The sequence below is a fragment of the Neofelis nebulosa genome, chromosome 5 (assembly GCF_028018385.1).
Source record: "Neofelis nebulosa isolate mNeoNeb1 chromosome 5, mNeoNeb1.pri, whole genome shotgun sequence".
In the NCBI taxonomy this organism is placed as follows: domain Eukaryota; kingdom Metazoa; phylum Chordata; class Mammalia; order Carnivora; family Felidae; genus Neofelis; species Neofelis nebulosa.
In genome coordinates this window covers 85,501,925-85,513,539 of record NC_080786.1, presented here as the reverse complement: position 1 = coordinate 85,513,539, position 11,615 = coordinate 85,501,925, and the positions used below count along the sequence as shown (strand labels likewise).

At 46.1% G+C, this 11,615-nt stretch overlaps 1 long non-coding RNA gene across 1 annotated transcript in view; it reads right to left on the bottom strand.

Annotated features, from left to right (window-relative positions):
* Nucleotides 1–123: 123 nt before the first annotated feature.
* The window catches only part of LOC131512361 (uncharacterized), a 52,716-nt gene continuing 41,224 nt past the window's right edge, over nucleotides 124–11,615 (bottom strand). Inside the window, exons 2-3 of the long non-coding RNA XR_009262109.1 lie at nucleotides 2,882–3,022; nucleotides 124–563 (exon numbers count right to left, since the gene is read on the bottom strand). This is a non-coding gene — a long non-coding RNA (uncharacterized LOC131512361). The remainder of the gene's footprint in view (nucleotides 564–2,881; nucleotides 3,023–11,615) is intronic.

The following is an 11,615-nucleotide window of genomic DNA, read 5'->3' as shown; positions in this document are numbered from 1 at the left end:
GAGGATCCTCAGGCATTTTAAGATGAGTTCCATCTAATCGGGCTCATAAAAGCCCTTCCAGCTTAATTAATTTGCTCCAGGTAACTTGTATAGAAAGCCTGAACACAAAAGAAAATTAAAATATGTCCCAAAGTGGTGGTGTTCTCCATCCCTTGTTGAACAGGGTAAAGAAATTTGGACATTTCTCTGAAAGTGATAGCCGTTTAGATTTTAATCAGAGCAGTAACTGAAGTACTTAACATCTCCACTGTGCACTCAGGAAAATGGAGAACAGTTTCTCGGTTGAACATCTCTGTCGCAAAATTTCTACAGGATCACGGTGGGGATGACAATCATCCGTGATGTTGCAACAGCTAGTCTCCTCCCAACACACACCAAACACTGACAATATTCATCTCTCAAATCCGAATCGTTCTTGGCACTGTACAGATAGCTTTGACGTGGGTGGACACCAACACACAGACAGGTGACACAGTTAATCGGTGAGCTGGTTCCTAGTTGCCATCTGAGGGTACTCCATTACCAGGTTGATTGATATTCATGTCCCTTGTGGTAAAGTGAGGCTTTTAGAGGGAAAAGAAGCACAAGACAATTAAGACGAACAACAACAACAAAGAGTCCGGTGTTTGTTCCCAAGCTTATTCTCTTTGAACATGGCTTTGGAAAATGGTTTAGTCAGCATCTTTCCTACTTCTCCCACCTCTAACATTTCAGGTGAGAGTCAGAGGGAATTTTAAAAGACTGGAAGTTCTTGGCTGGTGTTATAGCCCACCTTGGAACAGAAAGTCCCAGTACAGTCCAAGTTTCCCCCATCTCCTCTCCCTCTCTCTCCTTCTCTCCCTCTCTTTTTCTCTCTCCCTCTCTCTCTTTCTCTCCCCACCTCTCTCTCCTTCTTTCTTTCTCTCCCTCTCTCTCTCTCTTCCTCTTTCTCCCTCCCTCTCATTCTCCCTCTCTCTCTCTCTTTCCCTCTCTCTCCCTCCCTCCTCCTTCTCTCTGTTCTACCTCTCTCTCTCTCCTCCCACTCCCGCCCCCTCTCTCTCTCCATCTCCCTCTCTCCATCTCTCTCTCTTTCCTTCTCTCTCTCTCTTCCCCATACATACACAAGATCACTCAGCCAGAGGGAGTTTGGGAAGAAGACAGGCCAGCAGACTTTTAGTGCCTTTCACATTTCCCTTTCAATGAACTTAAGTAAAACATCTGTCTTTTTCGGCATATGGCCCAGAGAGTCACCTGCTAATACTATGTATCTAGCAGGGGCTCTTTAGCTAAGGCAAAGTGCAAAGAGGCTGAAACACACAGGTAATTTGTATTCCCACAGAGATGGATCACTTGGTGATGCACTGAGTTTCCATCTGTGGCATGGAGGAGAGGAACACTTAAAACTTTAAGTGTTCTTTTTATAAAATAACATTGAAACAGAAAAACAAAGAGCTAAGCCCTAACAGCCTAAGTGATGCCAAAATAGTGCAAATCATTCAATGTTTTTCAAAATCCCTAAAAGTAATAGTCCACAGACACACCAACCCCTCCCACCTGCTTTCACGAAACCGCACCGATGGTGGAGAGGAAGCTGAAGGAGGGTCTGTCGAAGAAGATGTGCCAGTTAAAAGCCAAGGCAACCCCACAGGCGCGTTGTACTGCCCACTTCGCCATGTCCAGGACCCTCTGACACCCAGACTCTCTCCGATTCTCTCCCTCCCCCACCCATCTCTTTTTTAAGCAGATTATTTAAAGAGATCTCAATAAGAAGAAAAATCCCTCTTCTTTCCAAGGTGGAAGGTAGGGGACAATTGTCCTCGAGAACACAGGCTTCACTGGGTTAGCTTGTGGTGGTTGTGATAAACTGTGAACACCCCCAAATGAATGACTTAAAAAAAAAAAACCAAAACCCTAATCAAGGGGAGGCATCAGTCAGTAAACAAGCACTTTTTGTGCACCTGCGCGTCAGGGCCACGAACAAGAATAGAGCTTGGCCGCCATGGGGGCCCTAGGTGAAGCCCCCGCTCATTCACTTACTGTGCACCCTGGGGCAGGTTTTCTCATCTTTGGAAGCATCCGATTCCTCATCAGTAAAATGGGGATAGTAACAGCACCTCCTTGGAAACGTTGTCGGGAGGACTGAATGAGGTCATTCACGTGAGCGCAGCTAGTCACGCGTGGCCCAGGGTGAGTGCCTAATGCATGTTAATGCTGATCACTTATCTTTTATTATCTTCTTTGAGATAGCATACAGGATATGGGATGGGGGCCCATGGATGATGGATATCTCTAAGATTCACAGAATAATGAAGTTCATCCTGGCTCCCCTGAAATTTCAGGGCTCAATTAATTTCCGAACATCAAGCGTCACTGTCCTAGGGACTTCCGGGAAGAGCTTGAGGAGCAAGTGTTCACCGCGTCCACAACTTCTGAATAGAAATGAGTATCATCATGATGCCTCTGAGCAGATGTATTCTGTATCAGCCCCTACAGGGAAAGCTGCAGGTGTTTTCCGTGCTTGCCTTGTTGAATTGCTTTCTTGCTTTCTTTCTGTTTTTTTTTTTTTAATGTTTGTTTATTTATTTATTTATTTATTTATTTATTTATTTTTGAGCTAGAGAATGAGAGAGAGTACACAGGGGAGGGGCAGAGAGAGAAGCCAAAGCAGGCTCCACGCCGTCAGCGCAGAGTCTGACACGGGGCTCAATCCCACAAACTGGGAGATCATGACCTGAGCCGAAATCGAGAGTCTGATGCTTAACCGACTGAGCCACCCAGGCGCCACACCGTAGACAAAAAATTGCAATGCGATTGCCTTCTTTTAGTCACGTGGTCTGTGATAGAAAACTGGACTCTCCATACTTGGGAGGAGCCCCGGGGAGTGAGGTAAAGAAAGGTCTACCTGTGCCGGAGCAGTGAGAACTTTCTGAGGAGTTTGCCCCTTTTCCTCTCAAGTAGTCACAAGCAGGGTTCAAATCCTAGCTCTGCCACCTTCTGTGGAAACCTGAGCAGGCCGCTCATACGCTCTGAGCTCATTTTCCATCTGAAAAATAGGGAGAGGAAAAAACAAATAAATACATAAATGTGCAAAAGGGACTAGAGGTAATAATACAAGGTAAGCACATGACACGTGCAAACATATGACACAAGGTATATGGCAGTGAGCACGTACTTCGTAAACAGTAGTGCTCATTATACAAATTGGAGCGGCGTGTGACCATTCCTGGGTCAGAGAGGACAGTTTCCTCGTGTGAACACTAACAGGTATTTGGCCAGCGTTAGCCCCCAAATGAGGAGACCTGGAGCACGGACCCACTTCCTCGCGGTGTGACTTTGCAAACGTCGCTTCCCCAGCCTGAGGGTCAGGCTTCTCGTATGAAAATGAAGGGGCCGGACAAATCATCTCAGACGCCTTGGAGCTCAGAGACTTGGACCGTGGGGTTCCAGTGTCTAGGATTATACTCCTGGGCGTGCTTCATAACAGTAACAGGATCAAAATACACGTAGCACTTCAATCTATGACCCAGCATCTCACTCTCGGGTACATGTCCAGCAGAAAAGCGTATACGGGTTCAACAGTGTGTGCAGGAACCTTCACTATGGGGCTATTTGTCAGAGCCAGGAGCCAACAACAAACCAAACGTCGAGCCACAACATGATGGGGAAGTAACTGTGGGCTATTCTTCACAAAGTGGAATACAACACAGCGGAATACAACACAACAACGGGAACGAGCGAAGTATTGCTACATGCTAACAAAGGGAACGCGGAGCCAAGTATTGCTACATGCTAACAAAGGGAACGCGGCACAGAAATCCGAAGCCAGTGAAAGAAGTGGGACGTGAAAGAGTACACACTGTTTGATTCCATTTACATGAAGTTCAGAAACAGGCAAAAGTAATCCATGATGTTAGAAGCCCGGATCGCGGTTACCTTTGCATGACAATCGCAGCGGAGAGGAGCGGAGTTTCAGGGGGCCAGTGAGGCACCATTTATTGGCACAGGTGTGTTCACTTTGAAAACACAAAGAGCTACACGTACACTTTGTGATTTGTGGGTGTGCGCATATGTATACATGTTATAGTTCAGTAAGAAGTGTATGTAGAGTATGCACAGAACCACATTTGGGGGCGTCTGGGTGGTTGAGATGGCTAAGTGTCTGACTCTTGATTTCAGCTCGGGTCATGATCTCATGGTTTGTGAGATTGAGCCCCGCATGGGGCTCTGTGCCGATAGCTATCAGCTGATAGGCTATCGGCACAGAGCCTGCTTGGGATTCTCTCTCTTCCCTGCTCTCTCTGTCTCTCCCCCTTCTCTCTCTCTTTCTCATGAATATGAGTAATATGAATAAATAAACTTAAAACACAAGGATCAAGAGTAGATGAGGAAGGAGATATAACCTGGGGCCAGAGTGTTTATATTTCAAGTCCTTGTATCCTAGGCTGAGCTTTATGGACTCTTTGACATAAGGCACAACAGGGAGCCACTGAAGGGTCTGTAAGCTGCTGAGATCTTCCAAAAGCACTTCCCATCATATCAACGTGCTTTCTTTTATCTTCCAGTCTTACGGATGAACCGTGCTCTCCAGGCACAGACCAGCTCCTACACACCTACACGCAACCCCATTCCCTCTCGCCTACCCAAGAACATGACCCCAGCCATGCTTCTTCTCTCTCCTGCATCATCAACACCTTCTCCTGATTGGGCCTTTGACCCTAGCACACAAATGTGCAATTATTTCTCCCGTCTGAAAAATAAAGGTGTGCTCAACCTCATTTTCCCCCATCACTTCCTCTGTATGGCAAAATTCCTAACAACATTGTAATGCTGGACACTTCTACTTCCCACCCTCCCATTCTCTATTAAACACGTTTCAGCTGAGCTTTCACCCCTCCCCAGAATTCCATCAAAGAAATGACCTCCACACAGCCCCACCCAGTAGCCAGTTCTCCAGTCTCCACCTTGCTTGACCTTTACGCAGTAGTGACCTAGTCAATGACTCCTCCTCAAAGCAACGCTCTTTACTTGGCTACCAGGGCACTCTGCTGGCTTTCCTCTTACCTTACACCCTGCTCTTTCCCAACCCTTGCTGCTTCCTCCTCTTTTCTGGAGTTCTTTATCTTGAAGTTGCCCCAAAGCTCAGTCTTTGGATCCCTTCTCTATCTACACTTATTATCCTGGTGATCTCATTCATTTCCATGCTTTTAAATTCTGTCCACAAGCTGATGACTCCCAGATTTATACATGTGATCTATGTTTCTCCTCTGATTTCCAGACACGTAAATCCAATTGCTGCTGACATCTCCACTTGGACAGTTAGTAGGCATCTGAAACTGAGCTCATGATCTGTCCCTCCTCGTACAGTCTCCCTCATCTCAAAATGGCATCTCCGTCCTCCCAGGTCCCCCAGTCAGATGGTCATCCTGACTCTTTTCTCACAGAATACATCCAATCTATTAGCGTCACACTGCTGAATGGTGGGAAATAACAGGACGGAGAATGGTCATGTCCTGTGCAGCATTCTAAAGGACGGCTGAGCACAAGCCTGAACATGAAGGTTGGACCTCGACCATTGTTCTCGGAAACAGAGTGTGGCCTCTTGCACTACGTACTCAAATACCTCACACATACAAAAAAAAAAAAAAACCTCTTTAATATGAATGAAAAAAATAGAATAATTGGTAATGGATACCAATCATTCAGCCTTAGATGGAAAGGATTGTGCAGACCTTAGTGAAATTAAATGCTTTATTTTATTAGGGAATCTCTCCATTGGGACTCCTAGCCCAAGGTCCCCAGGCTCTGTACCACACACTGAATTTCCAACATGGGCACACAGCTGTTTAGAAAAGAAACAGCACTTCCTATGACTAGTATAAAGCCTACTGGCTAACCCAGAGTGCTTGTCTGTCAAAAGAAGAGTCTAACAAAAACCAGATGATTTTACTCATATGCTCATAATGGAATCTAAAAAGCAAAACAAAGAAACACACAAAAAGCAGAAATAGACCCAAAGCTGTGGAAAACAAACTGATGGTTGTAAAAGGAGAGGGGAGTGGAGGGATGAGCAAATGGGTGAAGGGGAGTAGGAGATACAGGCTTCCAGTTATGGAATGCATAAGTCACAGGGATGAAAGGTCCAGCATAGGGAATGTCGTCAATGACATTGTAATAAGGGTCCATGGTGACAGACGGTAGCCACGCTTGTGGTGAGCATAGCATAATGTACAGAGAAGTTGAATGACTACATTTTACACCTAAAACTCATGTAACACTGTGTGTCAACTATACTCAAACAAATTTTTGGAAAAAGTTTTAACGGGTCTAAGGGGATCTTAGCAAATGCCTGGCATCGTGCGTCCATTCCCTCCTCTGACGTGCTCTAAGAAATTACTAATCCATCTTGCTACCCTTTCCCTTTCAACGTGGATTTGATTTCCAAATTACTTTCAACCCAGTAGCCCAAGGAGTCACTACCAATTGATCTATCACCTTTGGCAGACAAGTCGAAACCTAATGATCCTCTCTTGTCTGGTCCTTGACAAGTATTTGTGTAATCACATATACGTACTCAAAAACAAAAAAAGAAATGAGAGCAGTAATGTTATGCCATGAAAGTTAGGCTCAAAACCCAGCCACGTCCGGGATAGGGGGTATTTCCACCCTCCACTCATCCCTCCCTCAAACCTATCCACATAGCATCTAATAGCTCATGTGACGATGAACAATCCCTGCCCTCTACCAAGGTATATTTCTGATAATCATATTGGGTTTTTTTTTTATTTTTTTAACGTTTATTTATTTTTGAGACAGAGAGAGACAGAGCATGAACGGGGGAGGGTCAGAGAGCGGGAGACACAGAATCTGAAACAGGCTCCGGGCTCTGAGCTGTCAGCACAGAGCCCGACGCGGGGCTTGAACTCACGGACCTCGAGATCATGACCTGGGCCGAAGTCGGCCGCTTAACCGACTGAGCCACCCAGGCGCCCCTCTGATAATCATATGGTAAGTGGGTTATATTTTCTTATAATAACAATAGAATAACTGGAGGTTGTGTGTCTGATTAAGAAGTCGGCAGCAAATAAATCACAAAGATGATCCAACAATAGCCTCCTATAATTAATTAAGGTCTGAAACTTTAAAGTCCCTTAAAATGGGCCTCCATTATACCATATATATGGATTAGTCAGTGTTTATGATGTGCTCACATACCACGTGAGAGCATCCAACTCTCCCGAATCACCAGTTAACCCACCTAAAATGAAGACAGGAACTTCAATAAATGGTAATTAACTTTTTAATTTAAAGAATTGTGTTTGCCTTCTTAGGAATTAAGAAGGCTTTAGGGGACGAGTTGGGTGATCCAGATTTCTTTGGAGAAGAAAAGAAGCTGCCAGGGGAAGTCTGAACCACGGTTTTCTCATTTTCCTAAACAGACCTCATTGGCCAATGTTTCTTGAAGGCGTCTTTGTGCCAGGCATTGTGCGGAGGGCTCCCGCAAACAAAATGCCTCAAACTCACTCCACTGACCTCAGAGCTGCACCTGTAGGACCATTCTTTCCAAAATAGCTGTTGTATTCTCCACGTATTTGAAGACTTTACTACAGAGTTTGATGGCATCCTAAGTGTCACCTTTTTGTTTCCCTTATTTTCTCTCTTTTTTTAAATTAAGAAAGTTTTTTTGAATTTATTTTTGAGAGAGGGAGAGAGAGGGCAAGTGGAGAGGGGCTGAGAGAGAGGGAGACACAGAATCCGAAGCAGGCTCCAGGCTCTGAGCTGTCAGCACAGAGCCCGAGGCGGGGCTCGAACTCACGAACCGTGAGGTCATGACCTGAGCCGAAGTCGGATGCTTTAACCAACTAAGCCACCCAGGAGCCCCTTTCTCTCTTTAATATATAATGTTTTTACTAATTTTCCTTAATTTAAAGTAATCACACAGTAAAACAATCATCTGGAATCTCCAGGTAACTTTTACTAGTGCTTCTCAACCCAAACTGCACATCAGAATCACCCAGGGAAGCTTTAAAAAAATCCTAATGCCTGGCAGCACCCCATACTACCTAAATGAGAATCTCTGGGGTGGGAGCAAGACATCAGGATTTTAAAAGCCCCCGGGTGCTTCTCATGTGCCCGGGTCCCTACACGGAAGCAGGCAGGTGTCCTTTCTTCCCACTCCATAAATACCTGACCATGCCTGAAGCAGACCTCCTACGGCTGCTGGATTCAGTCAGCTCTGTTCTCTAGGAAGAGCCTCATTTTTCCCCAGTAAAAGTGGTATTTTTTTGGCCTAGAGTTAGCAGTGAATACAGTAATCAGGCAACAAGAGAAAAGCCTTCGTGGATGTTGCCTATTCTGACTTCCAAGAACGGTCACATTCTGTTTGGGTTCCTTTTTCTCACCACGTGATGACAGGGGAGACTGTGTGGAGCTCACTCCACCCACATCAAGTCCTCAGTGCAAGGGGGCTCTGAAGAAGGTCGAAGGAGTGTCCATCCAGATTCCACCGCAAATTCCCTTATTTTACTTTGGCAGGGCTGCTGTAACAAAGTACCATAAACTGGGCAGCATAAGCCAACAAACTGATTCTCTCATAGTTTTTCTCTCATACGCTAGAAGTCTAAGAACAAGGTGTCAGCAGGGCCACACTGACCCAAAGTCTCTAGGGGAGAACGCTTGTCTCCCCCAGCTTCTGAGGTTGCTGAGTCCAGGCTCTCTGGCTCACAGCCGTGCACCCCCACCCCCCATCAGGGGCCCTTTTCTCTCTGTGGGGCTGTGTCTTCACATGGCCTTCTTCTAAGGACAGCAGTCCTTGGATTTGGGGCCCACCCTCATCCAGTGTGACCTCATCTTAACTAACTACATCTGCAAAGACACTATTTTCTTTTTTTTTTTTTCAGTGTTTATTTATTTTTGAGACAAACTGAGCGTGAGCAGGGGAGGGGCAGAGAGAGAGGGAGACACAGAATCTGAAGCGGCTCCAGGCTCTGAGCTGTCAACACAGAGCCCAACAAGAGGCTCGAACCCACAAACTGTGAGATCATGACCTATGCTGAAGTCAGAAGCCTAACTGACTGAGCCACCCAGGCACCCCGACTCTATTTGCAAATGAGGTCACATTCCCAGGTTCCAGGAAGACATGGATTTGGGGGACCCACTACTGAACCTAGTACACCTCATAAACTACTTGTGGGTATTTTCATCCCTAGGAGGCAGGCAGGAGAAACGTGTTATCCCAGTCTACCTGTAAATCTAGTTAGGTAATTAATCTGTCTCTAGAATATTGGAAAGGAAACCATCTGTGCACAGCAAAAGAAAACAATTTGGTTAATTATGTTGGCCTTTTAAATGTTTTTAAGACAGACAAAAAAGGCAAGGATTATGCTTGTGTTTTTTTCAAGTTTTGTTCCAATTTTTAGCCATTTTGCTAGTTACGGGGCCTGTTTAGAAAGAGCAAACATGTAATATTTACAGTGTAACCAACTCATTTTTTTTCTCCTACTGAAGCTTGACAGAGTATATCTCTCTCGCACAGGCACAGAGGAACTGAACTGCAAAGTCCTTTTATTGTTCAAATATAACATTGTAACTATTCATTTAGGTGGTCCCAGGAAGCTGGAAAGGAGCACAGGCGGATGGTCAGACTTGGTAGGAATTCCTGTGAGATAATCATTTAACACTATTTGCTTCTACTACAAGCAACCTTCTTCTGCAAAATCTGAGGCAGGCCAGGTCTATTGTCTATATTGCTCTTCAGCCACCCGCCCCAGGTGTATTTGCAAAATTAAACGGTGTTAGGCTTTGAGGAATGAAAGGCATTTATAAAATGCCAACAGTCCCCGAGGTCCCTGTGCTGACCTAGAGGTCTGGGTTTGGGAATTCACTACTCCCACCCCCATTTCTTCCTGTCATTTGAGCTGTCGCCTTGGAGATGTCACAGCCCATATGTGCTTCCTTCTGTGAAATGAGGCCCATGATCACTGGCTCTGGAACATCAGGGGAGCGGGAAGAGCAGCCCGGAGACGTTAACTTATTCTCACCCCCAAGTCGCACCAGCTCCATGCTCAGAAAGGCAGCCGGCAGATCAGGGATGGAAGATGGACAGCAGTGAAGAATCAAAAACAAGGATGCGGGCTCTGGAGTTGGACTGCCTGAGTTCAAATCTTAGATCCATTTTGGGGAAGCAGGGAGACACGTAACTCCTCGAAGCCTATTTGCTCATCTGTAAAAGGAGGATGACAGTGCCTGCTTCATAGAGTTGTGCGGAAATAATGTGATAGTGAACATAGCAAAGTGCCCAGCACATAGCTAGCACTGAGCAAACGCCACCAGTGTCTTAAGAGTACGTGAGCCAAAATTAAGTAGAAACATTCCCTAAACACAGATTCTTCACTGTTGGCTTTACTCAGCTGCCTCTGCCGTCAGACGTTTATTTCAGATCTGTGGCAAAGGAAAAGTGAGCCCTATGGGCAGAATGGTAGCTGGGCCCCAGAAAAGATAGAACAGAAGCACGTATCAGGTCTCAGAGGAAACTTCAGTTTGCCCCCCTCCCCCGGGGAACCTTGGGGGTGTTTTCTGTTCTGCCTACCACACGAGTCGAAGTTAAGGAAGGACTCTGTGAAGGACCTGTAAATTATTAGATGTTTTCCAAGAAAGAACCTGGTAAATGGAAAAAATGAACACATGGCCATTGCTTCCCACTGTTATGATGACAGGGAAACATCCCAAGGAGGGAAGGAGCTCAAGAGAAGGTTGTGGTGCTTACAGGGATTAGTCTTAAAATGGACCTTAGGATCCACTGCCTGGGGTGGGTGTGGTGAGGTAAAGAAAATACAGTGCCTGGTGCACCGGCCCCCACCCCAGACCAACTGAATCACATTCTGTGGGGGTAGGCTGTGGTCTGGGGCAAAGAGGGGTGGGGGAGTGTTTGGGGGACTTGGGTGGTTTTTTTCTTTAGCTCCCTAGGGGGTTCAAAGGTTCTACAAGGTCAAGAGTTGGTGTTGGAAAGTCTTATGCAGAGCTGGACGCTGGGGCTTAGGCTGTTTTGTCCGAGCCTGAGTGGCCAGAGCTAACCTGGGGGAAGGGAGTTTGGGGAAGAAGCGAACAGAGGAAGGAAGAAGGGAAGTAGCTTGGTGGGAAGGAAAAAAGGATCTGAATCTGAAAGGCCCGCCAACGTTAATTGCTAAATTTGACCTTAGGAAAAGTTAAATTAATGTGTTGTGTCTTGTGCAGACGCTGTGCTTGGAACCTTGACAAGCGAGACATTATGCAATCGTGACATCATGCCAACCCTGTGAGGCAGGCATCCCTGCCCCATTTACCAGAGGAAGAAAGGGAGGCCCAGAGAGGTGACAAGGTTTGCCTAAAGGCATCTGGCGGCTGGCTGGCTGAGCTGGGATCCCAGAGCAGGTGTCCCGATTCCAAGACCTGACAGGAGCACTGGTGAGAAGACCCAGTTTGGATTTTCTTGGAATGTTGGCACCGACCCGGACTGGACTCATGTCCCGAGGAATAAAGAAGATGAGACAGATCAATAAGTACACGAAACCAAAACACTGAAGACCCAAATACCTGGGAATGCCTCAGTTAGATAAAATAATCAGGATCTCCAGGCCTCCGAGATTCCCTTGCCCCTTGGC